Raw genomic sequence first — 16,540 nt, forward strand, 5'->3', positions numbered from 1 at the left:
GATCAGTTTATCAATTTGAATTGCTGATGTAATGTATTGGAATATTTGGCCCAGGGCATAGTTTGAAATGGCCAAAAATGGTTTTCAAGTGAAGAGACGAATTTCTGGGTATTGCTTTTTATTTGTGTTTATGTATTGTGAGTTTATACTCAGGGATAAATACTTTTTTAAAGGGACTAATTCTGCTTAAACCCACTGGACAAGCAATTGTAATCAAATACCAGAAAATATTTTATCGGGCATCTTATATATGAATATTGATTACCAAAATGAAATTACAAGAGCTAATGGTTATTTTTGATTGTTTCAAATTCATATATAGAACACATACAAACACTTGTGGTTATTGTCACGGTGTTAAGGTCTGATATATTCAATTATCGTGCTTACACAGTGGTAGATGCTGATATTGACCCAAATAGGATCAACCATGTATTGTACGCAACTGTTGCCGGTAATGCAAGAATAACTGTGCAGATTAAACACAATCTTGCTTAGATTATTGATATTGTTTGCATGCTCATCCAAATGTCTAGATCATAAAAAGCAATCATTTGTGCCAAAAATTTAGCAGAGCGTGGTTTCGATCCACTGACCGCTGGGTTATGGGCCCAGCACGCTTCCACTGCGCCACTCTGCTCGTTCTACAGTTTGTCGTTCATTATATAAATTTAAATACCTGATGCAGAGTAATGCAATATTTGGTCTAGGGCGTAGGTTTTTCGATGAGCAAAATTACTGAAGGCAAATCAGTTGGTACCGTTCACTTGTTTCCTGTCTCTGTACTTTGGATAATTCTCCTAGTTCCAAAGTGCAAAAAAACTAGCAGAGCGTGGTTTCGATCCACGGACCTCTGGGTTATGGGCCCAGCACGCTTCAACTGCGCCACTCTGTTCGTCTAATATGCCTTCGTCCGTTCTTTTTGCTAATTATTTAAATTACTAAAATGCTTGATGCAATACATTTTAATATTTGGCCAAAGGCCTAATTTCCAATAACTCAAATTTCTTTTAATGGAAAGAAAATCAATATTATGTGTGTATCCCTTTTTAATTGTAGCATCGAAAATAGGCTGTTGTTTTCTAACACGTGAAACGGAATAAAAGCATTTTACCGAGTTTGAACAAGAATTGCTTTAAATCGATGTAGATTTGGTACATTAATGTTTTGTCATTTTGACAATATACATTAAACAATCTGAACCATTTGTGCCTTCGTTTTCTTTCTTTTATGAAAAATAACTTTATTATTTTTCAACTTGCTTTATCTCTGATATTCGAATACAGATTCATATCCGTGTAGTTTTATCGCATGACTATGGTGCCTGGGGTCTTTAAAATCTTGATATCTGTGTAGTTTTGGCTGCATAATTTTCACTGTGTGGGAAGGGACACCGGATAAAGTTCAAAGAGTGATAAGTAAACAGACAATTATGCAGTTGTTTTAATTTACCACAGGTAAGATCTTGCTATGTTAACTCATATATCTACAGTATCCACAAATGAAGCAAGTGTTTGAACTAATAGCTGAATGCTAAATGTGGCCTATGGTATACTTTAAAGTGCTTACGATTTAGCAGACCTCGTAAAAGGTTTCTTCAAATCTGAGATGATCACCTCAAAACTTACTGAATTTCGACAAGTATTGTTATTTTTAGGAAATATATCGAATAAATAAAAAATCTAAATCGTAGGATTTCACAAGAATAAGCTCAACTATTTTTATGGTAAGAAATGGCAATGCTACTTTTAAACTGTTAAAGATATGCCCTTGGAAATGTTCACAGTACTGTACTGGGGATAGCCGTATTATGTACTGGGGATAGTTTCAAAGTTGAGAAATGTGTGTCCTGGTGATAACATGTAAAATGGGACAAAAAAGTATAGTAACACTGTTAATATACACTATACATGTATATATCTATTTCGAACTTTCAAATAATCTGCAAAAAGTGAGAGTACAATTTGATAGGTAATTATTGAGCAAACTTTAGTTAACAATGAGTTTGATCCGTGCTCTCCTAAATGAACGTATATATGCAAGCTGTGTAAATACCAGGGTTGGTCACAATACATTCTTTCTCACTGAAGTGAACGAGCAGAGACCATTATTCTGTTCTAAGTAATACCAACATCGACCCAAGCTTAGAACAAAGCCTTACGTGTTCAAATTTGATCACAATATCCCTACTGGTGACTTTTTGTTTGCAAAAAGGTACCTACTTGATTTACAAAGCAATATTATATATATGCATAGCAAACACCACATAAATTCTACGGCCATATGTTTTGTGTTTCTCAATAAATCAGACTACCGGCGTATTTCAAATATTTAGATATTGATGCTTGTGAAAAAACACATCATGGTTGACTAATGTTTATGAATGAAACAGTTTTAAGTGCATACAGATACAAAGAACAACAACATGTTTTTGCTATTATCCCTCGATATGGACCACATCGAACAATTTCCCTCGAGCTCGCGTATATATAAATAGCCGTAATCATTATCACAGTCTCGTTTTTCTAAATACATCGTTACTATCCTCAGTCTGCTTAATAGCTATCCCCTGTGCAGTTATTTATTTGCTTCATCTATCCCCAGTACACTGCCAGGGCATCAAAAGGTATGAATATCTCTGTAACAACAAAATATATCATATTGATATTTTACACATTACTAGATTATGTAATAACAATGAAATCGCTCGATTCAGTTTCTATTCTAACTGTCAATTTGTTGATTTATGTTTGAAATCGTACCACATAAATGAACATTTGTGAGCGATCATGCAACTTTCGGCGAGAATTGGGCTATTATACAAAAGAGGAGACACATTTTCATCATAGTCGTATATTGCACAGTATCAAGTAATTCAAAACTCTTCGATTTTGTTAAATATATCACCATAAAATACAAAAAAATGATAGAAAACGGTCCATGTGTCAAAACCAAACGCTTATCGATTGATCACTTTTTGCGCTATATTCGGTGTCCGTTCCCACACAGTGATAATCATATAAAGATATGTCCGTTGATTCTTTATATTGTTTGAATGTTCATTTATAAATCTGTATCATAACTAGCAATGGTGCAAAAATCTAGCAGAGCGTGGTTTCGATCCACGGACCTCTGGGTTATGGGCCCAGCACGCTTCCACTGCGCCACTCTGCTCGCTATTCGAAACCAAGGTTAATTTATGTTTATCAATTTGAATTTCTGATGCACATATATTGCAATATTTAGCCCAGGTCATAGTTCGAAATGGCCAAAATTATTTTCGACGAGACAAATTTCTGTGTATTGTTTTTTAATTTGTGTTTCATTATTGCGAGTTAATTCTCAAAGATGTATACTTTTTTTTTAAAGGGACTAATTCTGCTTAAACCCACTGGACAAGAAATTGTATTCAAATACTAGAAAATATTTTACTGGGCATCTTATATATGAATACATGTATTAATTATCAAACTTAAATTACATGGGCTAATAGTTATTTTTTATTGTTCCAAATATTTATATCATTAACATCTATCGAACACATACAAACACTTGTGGTTTTTGTCACGGTGTTACGGTCTGGTATATACATTTAACATTCTTACACAGTTACAGTGGTAGGTGCTGATATTGTCAAGGCGTTGGCCTGGCAAAAATTTGGATGCCTAGGTAGGGATTGACCCAAATAGGAGCAACCATTTGTTGTACGCTACTGTTGCTGGTAATGAAAAAAAACTGTGCCGATTAAACACAATCTTGCTTTTATTATTGATATTGTTTGCATGCTCATTTATATATCTAGATAATAAAAAGCATCGATGCAAAACTCTAGCAGAGCGTGGTTTCGATCCACGGACCTCTGGGTTATGGGCCCAGCACGCTTCCACTGCGCCACTCTGCTCGTTATACTTCTTACATTCGTTAATGAATATTTAATTAATTTAAACTGCTTTTGCACTATATCGCAATATTTGGCCCAGGGTATAGTTTTAATTGGCCAAAATCATTTTCAAGGACACGAAATACAAAATTCTGTGTATTACTTTACATTTGTGATAAGGTATTTTGAGTTGATACTCAGAGTTATATCCCTTATTTCAAATTTTAGCCAACGAAACGAATTGCAAGCATTGTTCTACCAGACTACATCAGAACTGCTCTAAATGAGTGCAGTTGAGAAAATTGAGCATTATGTGGCTTCTTTTGGCCTGAACTGTTCACTTATACATCACCGTACTTTATGCTTTCTTTAACAGTTATTTTAATGTCTGATGCAATACATTTCAATATTTGGCCGAGGGTTTAATTTTCAATACAAATATACTTTCAAATGAAAGAAAATCGAAACTCCGCTTGTATAACCCCAGACTAACCAAGTTCGGTTCTACAATCCAAAAATCTAGCAGAGCGTGGTTTAAATCCACGGACCTCTGGGTTATGGGCACAGCATGCTTCCAACGCGCCACTCTGCTCGTCCAGAAATGCATGTTTTGTTGACGAATACATGTATCCAAAAGGTACAAATGATTGGTGCAATACATTTCAATATTTCTCCAAAGGGCTTAATTTTCAATAAAAATATTTTAATGTGTAACTGTTTTCTTGTAGGACCGAAAGTGGAAAGTCAGAGACTAATGCGTTGTTATAAATGAAACTAAATACAAGCACACTTTTTTGCGAATTGGAACACGATCTGCTTTCATTCAGTGTGAGTTTGGAATATGAATGATTTTTCGTTTTCAAAATATACCCCAAACAGGCTGATTCTGCTTGATCTCGGTTTTCTGTCTTTAAAGGGCTGTCTCACGTATGATAAAAAAGCGAAAAAAAAAGAAAGTTGTCGAAAACTGACATAAACTTGGTATCGATGTGTACAATGCATTGAAACTTACTAACTGAAGTACCACATAGTTTACAATTTATTTAAGTTTAGCAGTTATTTCGTATTTTTCCATTAAAAAGATTACTGGGTATGTCTACCAGGTAAAATTCATTCCTTATGCGTGATTGGCTAGTCGGTGTTATCACGTGACTTTTTTGGTGCCAATACGTGAGACAGCCCCTTTAAAAAATATCCTAGACAGCCCCTTTATAAAATATCCTTATAGGCTCATCTCGCTTTTTTTTTGATATTCAAGCAGAACTATCTCGCAATAAAATAGTAGTCGGTTTTCATTTAAAACTAGATATCTAAGTAGTTTTCTTTTCGTTTAAGAAAATATAATCATATTAAGTAGAAGGAAATGTTTTTGGTCATCATTTTAAAGATAACTGTGCTGATTAAACATGTTGCTTTGATTTCTGGTATTGTATTGCACCAGTCAATTGTAACCACGCCCCCCCCAGGTCCGGGGAATAGCGGGGACTTTGACTTTTGGTCCACCCAACCCCGGCTAAAATCCCCACCCTGCGGGAACGAACAGATGGTAAAATCCCTGCCAACTGCCCCCGGCACCCGAGGGACCCTAGGTAAGGCCCATTCCCCGCTATATTTAAAGCGAAGGCAAAACCACCGCATTCACCCGGCACTGCGGGGCCACCTGAAAGGTAAAAACACAGCCCATTTCCCCGGCTATCCCCGGTATACCCCCGGACCTGGGGGGCGTGGTTACAATTGACTGGTGCATAATGTTGTTTGCATGCTATTTTTTTATATCTAGATCATAACAAGCATTAGTACAAAAGTGTAGCAGAGCGTGGTTTCCATCCACGAACCTCTGGGTTATGGGCCAAGCACGCTTCCACTGCGCCACTCTGCTCGTCCAATCATACACTGTTTTTAAATCTACATATCTGTGTAATTTGGCTTCATAGTTTTCTTTTCTCAATAGAATGCAATCATATAAGGATATGTTCTTTGGTCATCAGTTTAAAAATAACTGTGTCGAATAATCACAGATCATAATAAATAGCATCGGTGCAAAATTCTAGCAGAGCGTGGTTTCGATCCACGGACCTCTGGGTTATGGGCCCAGCACGCTTCCACTGCGCCACTCTGCTCGCCCGACTGTACACCGTGTGTATGTAAACGGATATTTGATATTCAAGCAAATTTCTGATGCATTCTACAATGTTTGGCCCTGGACCTAGATTGCAATGATGGAGGAGGACAAATAGGTGCTTTGTATACAATGTATAGTAGTACGAGCAGAGTGGCGCAGTTGAAGCGTGCTGGTCCCATAACCCAGAGGCCCGTGGCTGAGTAATTTACCGATCTAATTTAATTGACGACGGCAACAAATGATTTCTTATAGCAATTCTTATAAAATGATAGCATCATATGACTAAAGACCTCTTTAATAGATTAAAATATATCTTAAAGTATAAAAGTTTATGTAAATTTTGGTGCTTGATAGATTTTAGATTTCAACGACCTAAGACTCTAAGGTTTATACAGGGTTAGGGGAAATTGAATAAGATGGAAGAGCAGACAGAGCTGTTTGAACACAGTCTTCCTTGGTTTTTGATATTGCTGAGTGTCCATTTATATATCTAGATACTAAAAGTCGTAGGTGCAAAAATCTAGCAGAGTGTGGTTTCGATCCACGGACCTCTGGGTTATGGGCCCAGCACGCTTCCACTGCGCCACTCTGCTCGACCTACAGTACACTATGTGTATGTAAACGAATATTTGATATTTAAGCAATTTTGACAATGGGCCTAGATTTTAATAATCAAAATCTATTTCAAAGGGAGGCAAATAGGTGTTTTGTATACTATGTATTGTAGTACGAGCAGAGTGTCGCAGTGGAAGCGTGCTGGGCCCATAACCCAGAGGTCCGTGGATCGAAACCACGCTCTGCTAGATTTTTGCACCGTTATGTTTGGTCCTAATCATTCACTTACGATACTAAATATTGTCATTCATTCCCTTGAAATAATTTTGTGCCATTTTGAAGATGCACATGGACCAATTTGAATCAATTAAATGGTTGCCATCAAACAGTGTATAGAGCGGTAAGGAACATGGCGTAGTAAAATTGTGCCGGGCCCATAACACAGAGCCTGCGGATCGAGACGATGTTCTGGAAATTGTTTTTACCGATGGTTTTTACGTATAACTGCACCATAAACATCACTTATAAAACCAATACCTTGTTCAAGCATTGCATTTATTCAACTTGTATAAAAAGGGATAGCAAAAAAAAGAAGAAACGATATTAAACTTAGGAATAAAACTACTGTAAACACGGGCACAAGATCAATAAAACGTACCCAAATCTAATTGCATCCAAGGTTTGTTTTAACTTTAATCGTTAAGTCAAAGAAGATCCAGCTTGTCAAAACGACACAGTACTTAATTGTATATCCTGTACTATTTAAAGCAGTTCTTGATTTCTAGTTCGGTAAAACATTGCTTGCATTTTGTTTCTTGAAATGTTAAACGAAGGATACAACTCTGTGTATAAACTCAACATTCCATGTCACAAAAAAATAATACTAACAGACCCTCGAATATACTTCATTTGTTACTATTTCTGGTCATTTTAAATATGCAATGCGCCAATTTTGCATCAGCAAACAAACTGAATTCACAACAGAACTGCTCTAAATGAGTGCAGTTGAGAAAATTGAGCATCATGTGGCTTCTTTTGGCCTGAATTGTTCACTTATACATCACCGTACGTTATGCTTTCTTTAACAGTTATTTTAATGTTTGATGCAATACATTTCAATATTTGACCGAGGGTTTAATTTTCAATACAGATATACTTTCAAATGAAGGAAAATCGAAACTCTGCTTGTATAACCTCAGACTATCCAAATTCGGTTCTACAATCCAAAAATCTAGCAGAGCGTGGTTTCGATCCACGGACCTCTGGGTTATGGGCCCAGCACGCTTCCACTGCGCCACTCTGCTCGTCTGGCTGTACACCGTGTGTATGTAAACGGATATTTGATATTCAAGCAAATTTCTGATGCATTCTACAGTGTTTGGCCCTGGACCTAGATTGCAATGATGGAGGAGGACAAAAAGGTGCTTTGTATTCAATGTATAGTAGTACGAGCAGAGTGGCGCAGTTGAAGCGTGCTGGTCCCATAACCCAGAGGCCCGTGGCTGAGTAATTTACCGATCTAATTTAATTGACGACGGCAACAAATGATTTCTTAAAGTAATTCTTATAAAATGATAGCATCATATGATTAAAGACCTCTTTAATAGATTAAAATATATCTTAAAGTATAAAAGTTTATGTAAATTTTGGTGCTTGATAGATTTTAGATTTCAACGACCTAAGACTCTAAGGTTTATACAGGGTTAGGGGAAATTGAATAAGATGGAAGAGCAGACAGAGCTGTTTGAACACAGTCTTCCTTGGTTTTTGATATTGCTGAGTGTCCATTTATATATCTAGATACTAAAAGTCGTAGGTGCAAAAATCTAGCAGAGTGTGGTTTCGATCCACGAACCTCTGGGTTATGGGCCCAGCACGCTTCCACTGCGCCACTCTGCTCGACCTACAGTACACTATGTGTATGTAAACGAATATTTGATATTTAAGCAATTTTGATCATGGGCCTAGATTTTAATGATCAAAATCTATTTCAAAGGGAGGCAAATAGGTGTCTTGTATACTATGTATAGTAGTACGAGCAGAGTGGCGCAGTTGAAGCGTGCTGGGCGCATAACCCAGAGGTCCGTGGATCGAAACCACGCTCTGCTAGATTTTTGCACCGATATGTTTGGTCCAAAGCATTCACTTTACGATACTAAATATTGTCTTTCATTCCATATTTGAATCAATTAAATGGCCGCCAACGAACAGTGTATAGAGCGGTAAGCAACATGGCGTAGTAGAATCGTGCTGGGCCTATAACCCAGAGCCTGCGGATCGAAACGATGTTCTGGAAGTTGTTATTACCGATGTTTTTTACGTATAACTGAACACACCTCCAATATCACTTATAAAACCAATACCTTGTTCAATTATTGCATTTATTCAACTTGTATAAAAAAGGATAGCAAAAAAAACAAAACAAAAATAAATTAAACTTAGGAATAAAACTACTGTAAACACGGGCACAAGATCCATAAAACGTACCCAAATCTAATTGCATCCAACGTTTGTTTTAACTTTTAACAGTTAAGCCAAAGAAGATCCAGCATGTAAAAACGACACAGTACTTAATTATATATCATGTACTATTTAAAGCAGTTTTTGATTTTTAGTTCGGTAAAACATTGCTTGCATTTCGTTTCTTGATATGTTAAACGAAGGATACAACTCTGTGTATTAACTCCACTTTCCATGTCACAAAAAAGTAATACTAACAGACCCTCGAATATACTTCCCTTCTTACTATTTTTGGTCATTTTAAGTATGCCTTGAGCCAAATTTTGCATCAGCAATCAAAATGAATGCACAATTCATCAACGGAAAAAAACGACCAGCAGAGGGTCGCAGTGGAAGTTCTGTGGATCGAAATCACGCACTGCTAGAATTTGCACCAATGCTTTTTACGTTCTTAATATATCAATGAACACGAAACTAACGTCAAACAAAAAATAAATTAAACATGCCTGTGTCAAAGGTTATCAAGGCGGAGCAGACAGAGCTGTTTGAACACAGTGTTCCTTTGAATCTTGATATTGTTGCAAGTTCATTTATATACCTAGATCATAAATGGCATCGGTTCAAGATGCTAGCAGAGCGTAATTTCGATCCACGGACCTCTGGGTTATTGGCCCAGCACGCCAGTTTTTATGAAACAAATTTCTGATGCAATCTACAATATTTGGCCCTGGGCCTAGTTTTCAATGATCAAAAACGTTTTCAAAGAGAGACGAATAGGTCTTTTCTATACAGTTTTTAGAAGGACGAGCAGAGTGGCGCAGTGGAAGCGTGCTGGGCCCATAACACAGAGGTCGGTGGATCGAAACCACAACCCGGGTTCGATTCCCGGGCGGACCAGGTTATTTCTGTTGTGATTAGTTATGAAACCTTTCTACGACTATTCGCACTGTACCACTGCCCCTGGCATGTACAGAAGTTGTCAGTTCCTTGCAGAGGTGAATGCACCTAGTACTGATTAACCGCCTGATAGTCTGCCCAGGATAGGTGTACGGTGGTTGAACTGTCACTCTGGGACCCTTCAATGTGCTCACGCCGGGACCCGGAGTATTAACTACTAACACAACCACCACCTGCGTTGCCAGGTAACGAGGCTTGCCGAGTTACCGGCAACGCAACGTGCCCGAGGGTCGGATTTTTCTATCCGGAACGGACACACATGATAGATATTTTTTCTAGCATACTTTAATTGTTTTGTGAAGAAAATACATAAGTAGCGCATTTTTGTTCATTTCACCAAAATGCGCATGCGTTAAGGTTCACTGACGTCATGACGCGCAGTAATTTGTATTTACTGCATACGTCAATAAGTTCCTACGATATCACGTCTTTTAAGGGTTATTTTGTTTTGTTTTAAAGATACATTTTTGTCAAGTTAATGTTTATGGAACTTATCTATTGAAATCGTATAATAATGGTTACATAAAGTGCATTATAAAATAAATAATAAGTATTACGTCACAGCGCGTGACTCATCTGGCATGGGGGGGGGGTGCCAGATGGAATTTTCCAGCACGGCTTAATTTACCGGAAATGCCTATCTGGTGTGCTAGAATACAATATATTGCATCAGCTGTTAAAATCAAGTAATTATTCATTAATGAAACATGTATCGAGCAGAGTGGCGCAGTTGAAGCGTGCTGGGCCTATAAAGACCCAGAGGCCCGTGGATCGAAATCACGCTATGCTAAATATTTGCATCGGTTTCTTTTATGATCTAGATATATAAATAAACACATATCAAAAAATTAAGGCAAGCCTGTTCAAGTGGAACAGGCATTTTAAACTGATGACCAAAACATATATGCTTGAATAATTATATTCTTATGAGAAATGAATACTTTATAGGCAAAAATACACGGATACCTAGACTTTAAAGAACCCCGACATATATTATATTGCGATTAAGTTCCATTTGAATATTAAAAAAGCGAGGAGAGCAAACGAGTTATTTTTCATTAAATGCAGAAAGGGGAGACCAAGCAGAATCAGCTTGTTCACACGGAAAATCGTATTTCGTTTCCTTGAAACTAAATTTGGCCATTTAAAACTATGGCCTGGGCAAGAAATTGTAATATATATTGCATCAGCAATTTAAAGAGACTGTGTCACAGATTGGCACCAAAAAAAGTTTTTTTCTGTAACGAATCTCAGGATAATTATCCAATAGAATGTGTTACGCTTTGATATCATAATTGTAAAAAAATACCAAAGTGTAAAAAAAAAAATTGAGTTGGAGACCGGGTTCGAACCCGTGTCGCCAAAATCCAGCGTCTTACTTACTGAGCTACAAAGTCTTATTCTAATACGGTGACATAATTAAGCTATACTCCTACCTCGGTAATATCATGTGATAACACAGACTAGCCAATCACGCATAAGGAATGAATTCTACTTGGTAGACATACCCAGTAATCTTATTTAATGGAAAAAATACGAAAAAACTGCTAACTGAGACAGTCCCTTTAAGGAAATTAAATATCCATTATTGAACATGGGAAGCATAGCGAGCAGAGTGGCGCAGTGGAAGCGTGATTGGCCCAGAGGTCCGTGGATCGAAATCACGCTCTGCGACATTTTTGCACTGATGCTGCATACGTTCTTAATATATGGATATACATATGTACACACAAACAGTGTCAAACAGAAAAAAGTCCGTATTTAAGCTTGATTTATATCCCGCTTATTTATTAAATAATAATAAAAAAATGAACACATACACACAGAAAACCATTGTAAAACACTGCCATAAGTTCCAGTATACGTAAACAAACGTAACTGCTCATGACTATGCCTGCAGTTGTGTTTAAGTAAGCAGTTCAGGCTACGAAGATTCAGCATGTTTACCATGTATTTTCAAAACGAAATACCGCTCAATTTTATTACCTGCACTTATTAAGAACAGTTCTGCAATAGTTTGGTCAAACATTTGGTTCCGTAGGCTGACCTTAAAAAGAAAGGATATAATTCTGAGTATTAACTCACAAACTTAACCAAAAGTGAAAAGTAATACACAGAAATTCGTCTTTCGTGTGCTCTTAAACATAATTTGGTCATTTTAAACTTAAGGCCTGGGCAAAATATTGCAATAAATTGCATCAGCAATTAAAATCAATTAAATATTCATTGACGAGCAAAGTTCGTATGTCGAGCAGAGTGGCGCAGTGGAAGCATGCTGGGTCCATAACCCGGAGATCCGTGGATCGAAACCACGCTCTGCTAGATTTTTGCACCGACATGTTTGGTCCTTAGCATTCACTTACGGCACTTAATATTGTCTTTTAATCCCTTGGCATGTCACGTGTACACATCGATGCCATGTTTATGTCAGTTTTAGACTATCGTACGTGAGACAGCCCCTTTAAGGCAATTAAATATCCATAATTGAACATGGGAAGTATAGCGAGCAAATAAGGGATATAACTCTGAGTATCAACTCAAAATACTTTATCACAAATGTAAAGTAATACACAGAAGTTTGTATTTCGTGTCCTTGAAAATGATTTTGGCCAATTAAAACTATACCCTGCGCCAAATATTGCGATATATTGCATCAGCAGTTTAAATTAATTAAATATTCATTAACGAATGTAAGGAGTATAACGAGCAGAGTGGCGCAGTGGAAGCGTGCTGGGCCCATAACCCAGAGGTCCGTGGATCGAAACCACGCTCTGCTACATTTTTGCACTGACGCTGTTTATGATCTGGATATATAAATGAACACGCAAACAATACCAAGAAATCATGAAAGCAAGACTGTGCTTGAGCGTTGATTATTTTCCACCTTAATATAACAAAATAATGAAAATAAGCAAAATGTATGAACAAAATATAGAAAGAAAACCACTACAAAACACAGATACTAGATCCAATTTTTGGTAATTTTATCTATGTTCTGCAACATTATTATTTTTACGTCAGAAATTTAAATGAATTAACAATTCATCAAAAATATAGAGAGAGAACAATTAGCAGAGTGGCGTTGTGAAAGCAGCGCTGCTATTTTTGTTTTTTCTTCAATTTCGGTATCAAAGAGTTAAATAATTAATAAATTGTGTTTTCAGATACATAACCGTGAACAACAATATTTGGTCCAAAAGCATAAGCGATTCTCTTGAATATTTATGTTCTGCGTGTTACTTTATATGGAACATACAGTATCGTTTCAAAAATTTAGCAGAGCGTGGTTTCGATCCACGGACCTCTGGGTTATGGGTCCAGCACGGTTCAACTGCGCCACTCTGCTCGTCCTAATAATCGTGTGTATATAAAATAATACTTATATACAACACATTTCTGATGCAACGTTCATAATATATGCGTAATATGTTCTAATTATATAAATGAACACGCAAACAATGTAAAACAAAAACAAAAAAACAAGCCTGTGTAAAAGCGCTAGTCATCTTCAACTTGGAAATTATAATATAATGCAACAACTGATTTATTGCTAGCGATACTTATAACATGATAGCTATACATGATTTAAAAAGCTCTTTAATTGATTTAAAGAGCCTTTCAACTGATTAAATATACCTTAGAATATTAAAGTTTATTTAGATGTTCGTGTTTGATAGATTTTCGATTTCACAGACCTCATACCTTAAGGTTTTGAAGGGTTTGGGTTAATTGATAAAATGGCAGAGTAGAATGAGCTGTTTGAACACAGTCTCCCTTGATTCATGATGTTGCTGCATGTTCATTTATATATCGAGATCGTAAAAGGCATCGGTGCAAAAATCTAGCGTGCTGCGCCCATAACCCAGAGGTCCGCGGATTGAAACTACGCTCTGCTACATTTTTTTTGCACTGATGCTTTATACGTTCTAAATATAAGTCTTTGTTTAAGCTTTATTAATACTCCGCTTAAATATTAAACAATAATGTAAGAATTACAAAAAAAATGAACACTTAAAGAAGGAAAAACATTGTAAAACACGGCCATAAGTTTCATTATACGTAAAAAATTCTAACTACTCATGACTATACCTACGATTGTTTATAAGTAAACAGTTCAGGCTAAGAAGATACAGCATATTTACCGTATATTTTCAAAACGGAATAACACTCATTTTTATCACTTGCACTTATTTAGCGCAGTTCTTATAATAGTTCGGTAAAACAATGCTTGCATTTCAATTCGTTGGCTGAAATTAAAAAAAGAAAGTATTAACTCACAATACTTTAACGCAAATGTTAAGTAATACACAGAAGTTCGTCTTTCTTCCTTGAAAACGATTTTTTCCATTTCAAACTATGCCCTGGGCAAAATATTACAATATATTGCATCAGCTGTTTAAATCAAGTAATTATTCTTTAACCATACAAATATAAAGCAGAGTGGCGCAGTGGAAGCGTGCTGGGCCCATAACCCAGAGGTCCGTGGATCGAAACCACGCTCTGCTAGATTTTTGCACCAATATATTTGGTCCTTAGATGAACTACACTTGAAATCAGCAATTTAAATCAAGTAAATATTCATTAACGAGCATGGAACGTATATCGAGCAAAGTTGCGCAGTGGAAGCGTTCGTTCCGAAGGCTGAAATTAAAATATTCATTAACAATGCGTTGGTGAATAGGCTGAACATAGCGTTAGGACATAATGCATTGTTCGTTCTATTGTTAATATTTCAAGTAAGTTAAGTAACACTCATGATACTAAATATTTCTAACATTCCCATGAAAGAAATTTTCTGCCATTTTGAATAGGAGCAATTAGAATCAATTAAATAGTAGCCAACGAACAGTGAATAGTGCGGTAAGCAACGTGGCGTAGTAGAATCGTGCTGGGCCTATAACCCAGAGCCTGCGGATCGAAACCATGTTCTGGAAGTTGTTTTACCGATGGTTTTTACGTTCTCGATATATAACTGAACACACCTTAAATGTCACTTATAAAACACATACATTGTTCAAGCATTACATTTATTCAACTTATATAAAAAGGATAGCAAAAGAATAAAAGAAAAGAAATTAAGGAAAACTGCTGTAAACACGGGCACAAGATCCATAATACGTTCCCCAATCTAATTGCATCCTGCATCGGTGCAAAATTCTAGCAGAGCGTGGTTTCGATCCACGGACCTCTGGGTTATGGGCCCAGCACGCTTCCACTGCGCCACTCTGCTCGTCCTACTACAAACCTAGTCTATAAAATAACTTTTTTATTCAAACAAAGGTCTGATGCAATCTAAAATATTTGGCCTTTTGCATAGTTTTCAATGATCAAGAACGTTTTCATAGAGAGACGAATCGGTGTTTTCTAAGCAGTATATAGCAGGACGAGCAGAGTGGCGCAGTGGAAGCGTGCTGGGCCCATAACCCAGAGGTCCGTGGATCGAAACCACGCTCTGCTAGAATTTTGCACTTATGCTTTATAAGTTCTTAATATATAAATAAACACACACAAACAATGTTAAACAGAAACAAGTCTGTATTTATGCTTGAATTATATTCCGTTAAATACAAAAAAATAATGAACACATAAAGAAAGAAAATCACTGTAAAACACTGTGCCATATGTTCCATTACACGTAAGCAAATGTATTGCCTTACGACTATGCCTGCAGTTGTGTATAAGTAAACAGTTCAGGCTAAGATGATCCAGCATGCTCATCGATTATTTTCAAAACAGAATACCGCTCGATTTTATCACCTGCACTTATTTCGTGCAGTTATGTTATAGTTTGGTCAAACAATGTTTGTATTTCGTTCCGTAGGCTGAAATTAAAAAGAAAGGATAGTACTCTGAGTATTTACTCACAAACGTAATCAAAAAAGAAAAGTAATACACAGAAATTTGTCTTTCGTGTGGAATTAAATATGATTTTGTCAATTTAAAGGTATGGCCTGGGCAAAATATTGCAATACATTGCATCAGCAATTTAAATCAATTAACTATTCATTAACGAGCATGGAACGTATATCGAGCAGAGTGGCGCAGTGGAAGCGTGCTGGGCCCATAACCCAGAGGTCCGTGGATCGAAACCACGCTCTGCTAGATTTTTGCACCAATATATTTGGTCCATAGATGAACTACACTTGAAATCAGCAATTTAAATCAAATAAATATTCATTAACGAGCATGGAACGTATATCGAGAAAAGTTGCGCAGTGGAAGCGTTCGTTCCGTAGGCTAAAATTAAAATATTCATTAACATAGCGTTGGTGAATAGGCTGAACATAGCGTTAGGACATAATGCATTGTTCGTTCTATTGTTAATATTTCAAGTAAGTTAAGTAACACTCATGATACTAAATATTTCTAACATTCCCATGAAAGAAATTTTCTGCCATTTTGAATATGCACTAGGAGCAATTTGAATCAATTAAATAGTAGCAACGAACAGTGAATAGTTCGGTAAGCAACGTGGCGTAGTAGAATCGTGCTGGGCCCATAACCCAGAGCCTGCGGATCGAAACCATGTTCTGGAAGTTGTTTTACCGATGGTTTTTACGTTCTCG

At 36.7% G+C, this 16,540-nt stretch overlaps 10 non-coding genes across 10 annotated transcripts; 4 read left to right on the forward strand and 6 right to left on the reverse strand.

Moving 5' to 3' along the window:
• Positions 1 to 3,102: 3,102 nt before the first annotated feature.
• On the reverse strand, positions 3,103 to 3,174 carry Trnam-cau (transfer RNA methionine (anticodon CAU)). Its single transcript has one exon. It is a non-coding gene; the product is annotated as a tRNA-Met (tRNA).
• Positions 3,175 to 3,829: 655 nt separating this feature from the next.
• Trnam-cau (transfer RNA methionine (anticodon CAU)) lies at positions 3,830 to 3,901 on the reverse strand. Its single transcript has one exon. It is a non-coding gene; the product is annotated as a tRNA-Met (tRNA).
• Positions 3,902 to 5,928: 2,027 nt separating this feature from the next.
• Positions 5,929 to 6,000, reverse strand: Trnam-cau (transfer RNA methionine (anticodon CAU)). Its single transcript has one exon. It is a non-coding gene; the product is annotated as a tRNA-Met (tRNA).
• Positions 6,001 to 6,523: 523 nt separating this feature from the next.
• Trnam-cau (transfer RNA methionine (anticodon CAU)) lies at positions 6,524 to 6,595 on the reverse strand. The gene has a single exon. It is a non-coding gene; the product is annotated as a tRNA-Met (tRNA).
• Positions 6,596 to 7,789: 1,194 nt separating this feature from the next.
• Trnam-cau (transfer RNA methionine (anticodon CAU)) lies at positions 7,790 to 7,861 on the reverse strand. Its single transcript has one exon. It is a non-coding gene; the product is annotated as a tRNA-Met (tRNA).
• Positions 7,862 to 12,679: 4,818 nt separating this feature from the next.
• Positions 12,680 to 12,751, forward strand: Trnam-cau (transfer RNA methionine (anticodon CAU)). The gene has a single exon. It is a non-coding gene; the product is annotated as a tRNA-Met (tRNA).
• Positions 12,752 to 14,408: 1,657 nt separating this feature from the next.
• Trnam-cau (transfer RNA methionine (anticodon CAU)) lies at positions 14,409 to 14,480 on the forward strand. Its single transcript has one exon. It is a non-coding gene; the product is annotated as a tRNA-Met (tRNA).
• A 652-nt stretch (positions 14,481 to 15,132) lies between these two features.
• Positions 15,133 to 15,204, reverse strand: Trnam-cau (transfer RNA methionine (anticodon CAU)). The gene has a single exon. It is a non-coding gene; the product is annotated as a tRNA-Met (tRNA).
• Positions 15,205 to 15,360: 156 nt separating this feature from the next.
• On the forward strand, positions 15,361 to 15,432 carry Trnam-cau (transfer RNA methionine (anticodon CAU)). Its single transcript has one exon. It is a non-coding gene; the product is annotated as a tRNA-Met (tRNA).
• A 572-nt stretch (positions 15,433 to 16,004) lies between these two features.
• On the forward strand, positions 16,005 to 16,076 carry Trnam-cau (transfer RNA methionine (anticodon CAU)). Its single transcript has one exon. It is a non-coding gene; the product is annotated as a tRNA-Met (tRNA).
• Positions 16,077 to 16,540: the final 464 nt, after the last annotated feature.

The sequence above is a fragment of the Mya arenaria genome, chromosome 17, assembly GCF_026914265.1.
Source record: "Mya arenaria isolate MELC-2E11 chromosome 17, ASM2691426v1".
Lineage (NCBI taxonomy): Eukaryota > Metazoa > Mollusca > Bivalvia > Myida > Myidae > Mya > Mya arenaria.